The sequence below is a fragment of the Aptenodytes forsteri genome, unplaced genomic scaffold (assembly GCF_000699145.1).
Source record: "Aptenodytes forsteri isolate BGI_AS27 unplaced genomic scaffold, ASM69914v1 Scaffold369, whole genome shotgun sequence".
Taxonomy (NCBI): domain Eukaryota; kingdom Metazoa; phylum Chordata; class Aves; order Sphenisciformes; family Spheniscidae; genus Aptenodytes; species Aptenodytes forsteri.
The window spans coordinates 258,885-264,687 of record NW_008794965.1 but is presented as its reverse complement, the minus strand read 5'-3'; the positions used below and the strand labels follow the sequence as shown (position 1 = coordinate 264,687).

At 46.0% G+C, this 5,803-nt stretch overlaps 1 protein-coding gene across 1 annotated transcript in view; it reads right to left on the bottom strand.

Moving 5' to 3' along the window:
- The window catches only part of ZHX3 (zinc fingers and homeoboxes 3), a 35,159-nt gene extending 29,977 nt beyond the window's left edge, over positions 1 to 5,182 (bottom strand). Inside the window, exon 1 of the mRNA XM_009275526.1 lies at positions 5,137 to 5,182. The gene's annotated coding sequence lies outside the window, so the exon portion shown is untranslated. The remainder of the gene's footprint in view (positions 1 to 5,136) is intronic.
- Positions 5,183 to 5,803: the final 621 nt, after the last annotated feature.

The following is a 5,803-nucleotide window of genomic DNA, read 5'->3' as shown; positions in this document are numbered from 1 at the left end:
ACCTTTGATTCCCCCCCCCCCCCAATTAGCAAAGACGTCATTTATCAGAAGTTAACCAGGTTTGCTGAATTAATCGCCAAGCACTCAGCCGTGCTGCTCTCAACCCAGTAAAAGTAAAAGCCTCCCAGCTGCAGCGTGCTGGAAACCAGGGACGCTGCTCCCCGGCTCTCGGCCGCCGCTCATGGGCTTGGTTTGTTAACAGGACTGGAAACCTCAATGGCCGAGAACATATTTAAAGCAGCAATCACAGCACCCTGACCGACACTGCCGCAGCCTGCAGCTATATATAACCTCCAGCTTTGCTTTTAGCTGTGGGCTTCCTCTCTCCCCTCCATTTTCCTCTGCTGCCGTCCAGTCCCCGTTCCCTCATCCCCGGAGAAGCAGCAGAGCCAGCCCCATGTATTTCATAATTTCTAAACTTAACCGTCTAAAGGGATAACCAGCCAAGTGGATTTCTGGGATTAAGTTCAGACCAGGGGAGAAAGCAGCATACTGAAAAACAAAGAGTCACCCTGGAAAAAGGTGAGCCAGAGCTCGTAACAAGGATGAAAAATAGGAAAATTATGTTGTGATTTCCGAGTAAAGGAAAATTTAGGCTCGTTTGCTGCTCCTGCCGGAACGCAGCCAGGGGCAGGTTCTCCTCCCCCAGCAACACGTCCCAAGTGTCTCTGTGCTTCAGCCAGCGTGTGTGCTCAGGCTGAAGTCCCCTGCCAAAGCCCCGCTGATTTCTCAGGTTGGATCCCGCTGACCATACCCTTTGCTCACAACCAGTGAGTTTCTCTGATTAAAATAAATAAGTAAATAAGCAGCATGGAGAGATTTAACCAAATAACTAGCACAGATGCATTACAACTTGGGAAGGTGCTCCCCGACCCCATCCAAAATCCTGCAGACAAGAGGCATCCACTCTGGCTGTAACCGCACAGACCGAACCCTAGCAGAGTTAAAAAAGAAAAGAAAATTTAAAAAAAAAAAGGCAAAGGAATTGGACAAGTGTTGAAGGACGTATAAAAGTGTTCCCTCGCTAAGCACTCAGGTGTCCCGACGCTCCCTGCTGCAGAGCCACGCTTGGACAAAGCTTCCCCCAGACCCGCCGTGCTGGTTGCTGTATGTTATTTGCTGTATATTGTTTTCCCAATTTAATTCACGGGAAATGCAAAGTGAGCACAAAACTGGGGGAAAATTCAGCCCCAAGTCTGGCAAATCACAAGAGTTCAGAGAACAAGAAAAAATGCTCTAAATGCCTGCTAGATGCCACAGCTTTTTCTTTTTTCCTTGCTTTTCTTTTTTTCCCTCCCCTAAAATGAAGGGAAGGCTTATTCTGAACCAATTCGGTTTCAACACACTTGGAAAGATCCCAGTGTTGAATGCCAGGACCTTGACATAACAGGTGATAACCTTTTCTATGCCAAAAAAAGTTTAACATATAATAAGAAACAAATATTAGACTGCTGATGGAGTGGGTTTTTATTCCAGCAATTTGTGTAAATGTCCTGTAACAACTTGCACAACACTACCATCTCCCAAACGAAGCGATAACAGCATGGCCCCTGCTGCTTATCTGCCATTCCTCCTTCGATAACACTACTGCTCCTCTCCCTTTATTATACGAGCTCTCTCTGCTATGGTAGGTTTAATATCACTCACATGCTCCTTTAGGGATTCAACATATGCCTAAGACTTTAACAAACAAGATTTCGTGATCCTTGGAGTACCTAAATTAAGAAGAGTGACCTTGATCACAGCAGTCTGAGCGGCTTCGCGCTTCCTGAAATTAAAGGTGGTTTAAATAGAAACTTAAGCTGGAGGCAGAGAAAAATCTGAGTTTCCCAAAACCTTGTTCTGAAATACGGACCAAAACCTCTGCAAATTTGGCACCGTGAGCCACTATTACCCTGGCACCTCCTCCTTGAACTGCCTGAAGTTGCTGCTTCAAGTAAAATAATATAGGAGGGAGCTGGAGCAAGGGGACAGGGGTTGGGGTTTCCTCCGAGCAGCACACGCAAACAGTTCAGCTGCTTATCGCTGAAAGTGGAACAGCAACAAGGACAACCAAGGCATGCTTTTTTTTCCTAACTTCTTTCGGATATTAAAATCCCAGCATCTGATAGCCACGATACACTCGGGTCCTTCTGTCTTGGGAATTTCCACTGTCTGCCAGAGCCACTGATCGTCGTTACCATTCCGCTGCCATCCTTTCCAAATCTTACGGTTTCCTCAGGCTTGACCGAGTGGCTCAAAACCTGCAAACAGTTCAAGAATGGAGAATATATTCCCCAAATATCAGACTTGACACAGAGAATAAGACATCCTCGTATACCTGAGGGTTTAAAACCGTAACGCCTGAACCAGCTGGGACAGCAGGCTCGTGAAAAGGGAGGGAGAAACGCCAGCCTCCCAGCAGCATCCCTGTGCAGGGGTCCACTGACGGTCTATACATTTAACAGTCAAAACTGCTGCAAAGCCTCAAGAATAGACATTATTCTGTTTTCCTTTCACCTGGCAACCCCATCTCAGATTTTTTTTTTTTTTTAACGGGACGTGGCTGGAAAGGGAACAAGGCTGTCCCAGAACAAAGCCTCCTTGCAGAGCAAAGCCTGGTTCAACCTGATACTCGCAGAAGCAGACAAGGCAGCCCCAAGCCCGGCTCTGCACTCTGCCCCGCTGCAGGTCGGGCTGAGGAAGAGCAAAATGATACGGAAAAAGATGAAAATTCCCCTGCCCGCCGGTCCCCAGAGGAGATGCTTTGGGGGAGGCTTCACCTTTTCTTGCTGTTCCCAGGACTGGGAAATAGCTCAGCCGTGCAGGTACTTTGCAAGACCCCAGGCTTTGGCAGAGATGGGCACCTTCCTGTGGTGCCCATGTGGACCTTCCTGTGGTCCATGGGACCTTCTGCCCCAAAAGCCAAGAACATGGCAAGGTTTCCTCACCGTGCTGCTCCGCGTGCCAACACCCACAACAAAACAAGTCTTTCGGTTCCCTTCAATGAGCGTCGCGGTCCAGTTTACAACAGTTAAGGCTTAGCAGCTCTCACAGATGGTCTTGAAGTTGATTAAAGGTGGTCATTATCTCTAGCAAGGAGCAAAAAGCTCATTTATACATTGAGACCTGAGTTAATTTGTTAGTGGATCTAACAAAAAAGGTGATGTGCAGTGATGCACAGTTGCGGCCAAGGAAGAACTAACTCTCTTACCTGGCCTGAGATTTTGCACCTTGTTTGCGAATCAATAGCACAGATCTGCTCCCTGCTCTTGGCTATAATAAACGGTTGTTCCCTACAGAAAAAAAAGGGAAGCTGGTGTCAGACTGGCATCTTTTGTAAGACTCTTGGAGGAAAGAGTGTGCAGATGACGCTGCAGAACACGGTCCTGACCTGCAAAGGATGCGCGTGGAGGAAACACTCCTCAGCCACGTGGGACCTCCCGAGACAGCCCGGCAGAGACCGTCCGGTCCTGCAGGCTCCGCTGCGTGTGGGACGCTGTTTTAAAAAGGTTCCCATTCCCAAGGTACAATTAAAGGACTGACAAGTTACCATTTAGGGTCTCTAAAGTGGCTGTTTCTATTTCTCCAGTATTTACACAGAGCTGGGAACTTGTCTTTACTGATATTTCTTTAAAGAGAAATAGCTATACTAAAGGCAACATCGCTCACGCCCCCTCTCTGTCTCTTCCAACTCAAGTGAACCAGTGTCCTGGAAAGGCTGTATCATCGAGAGAGGCAAGTCGTACAATTTAACATCCATAACATTCAATTTTAGAATCAAAGAGCATAAAATACTTCTAGCCAACATCTGCTTTTGTAGAGAGGCATGCAAACTTATATTATCTTTAGTCACTTCAATCTTTTTAAGTGCCTGAAAATTTAAGCCCCAGAACATCATTCGTCATCTCTTGCTTATTTTAGACTGAAAACAACCCTTTCTAGCCTCACCACGCCATGCCAGCGATGTGGGAGCACAGGAAAGCATCGAGACAACTCCCACTTGCGGGAGAATAAACTGCACCTTCATCGCACAAGAATTACCATCACGAAATATTAAGAAGATATTTCCAAGCCATTTTCACCTTCCAACAACCGATGCTCCACAAGCTCTTCAGACCGTCAAATCTAGTTGTTACTTTTAGGGAATGTATTGCCCAATATTTAATCTGAACTTTTTTCTCTACAATTTTAGGACCGTGACCTCTTGCCCTATCCACTGTGAATGCAGAAAGCAAACACCACCTTCCCTTTTAGGCACCTGAAGATGTATTTCCTCCCTCCCTCTTCTCTTATCTAGAGCCAAACAACTCAGGTTTGTTCAAAACAGTGGTTTCTAGACCGCCAGTCAATCTCGTCACAACTCTCTGGACCTCCTCCAGCCAACCTCTTCTCTCCCGCCAGAACCAGAAGAGGACACCTTCCCCCAGCCTTCTGCACTACACACCTCTACTCCGGGATGTTTATTTTCAGCTAAGGAGAGATGAGTTTTATGCCCAATCTCCAAGAATTTACAAGCAGATAGAGACATGGTCCAATTCACATCTACCTTAGTCATTTTTTCCATCGCAAGGAGGAGGAATTATGGAATATTCTCGTTAAGCTAAAAATTCCTATTGCAGAGTTTTAAAAATTTTAAATCCTATTCAGGTTGGATTTCAAAAGAGAGGTATACGCAGCATCGAGCATTAAAGCTTGGCAAACGATAGTCAGCTTCTCACTCCAAGACAAGGAAACAACAGAGCAGACTCGTACTCCTCTCATTTTCATTTCACTGCCCACAAGGATGCTCTGAGGACCACAGGGGACAGAAATATCTAAATTTTACTACCTATTATTTGAGAGCAGAAGTCATCACTTCGTTACATCTTTTACACAAGGCCTAACAGGGCTCTGATCATCTGTGTGATTATCCAGTTTGGCCGAAACAGAAGAGCACTGGTTTCCCTTTCGTCCGAAAATCTCAAGCCTACAGCATCCCGCAGGACGTGGGAAGCTGCGGCTCCGTTCCTGCACCGCCCGGAGGGTTTTGCATCGTTAGCTCCAGCTCCCGCTGTGAGCTGGGATATTCTGGGACGGGGAACTCTGTCAGTCCCCTGGGATCTGCTTTCCATGCTGAATAACATATCTAAACAGCCAATACGTTCAATAACATACCTGAACAGTTCCTCTGCCCTTATCTCCAGCCTCTTCCAGCTGCAATTACTGGTCCCGTTCACAAACAGTTTGTGGGAGCAAGGGGACCACAAAAGCAAAAATATAAGTTTTTTTCCAAAAAAAATTCCCTTTGACCAAGAAGTCCCCCTGAGCACGCTGGGACAGGCAGCACTGCTGTTAACTCAGGTATAAAAAAGCCTGGGAGCCAGCAGTGACGATACTATTACAATACAAATTATTAATACAAGGGACCTCATCGCGCTCAGCTTCCGCACGCGGCTTGGCTAAAGCCAAAGGATCCTATTTTTTTTTTGGTGCACGGACCTTGCAAACTTCACAGTTAGCAAAGAAAAACCACACTGGCAGTTTTTACACTGTCCACAATATCTTTTTAAGGTAATTTGTCATTTAAACTGTCAGCTTGAAATCTAATCATTTTAAAAAATGAATAAAATATTGTGTATTACATTCACAGGCTGCAACCACTGCCAAATTCCTCTGTCAATTTTTACGGGATTATAATCACATTCCTCTTCTAATGTTTTATTCTCTTGCTTCTGTGCCAAGGAAATGGGAAAGAGAGTAAATGGCTACTTAAGAACAGCGTACAACGATCCAAACCAAAACTGAAAATGGAGCAAAGTGCCACAGTCCCCCTCCTTGGGGG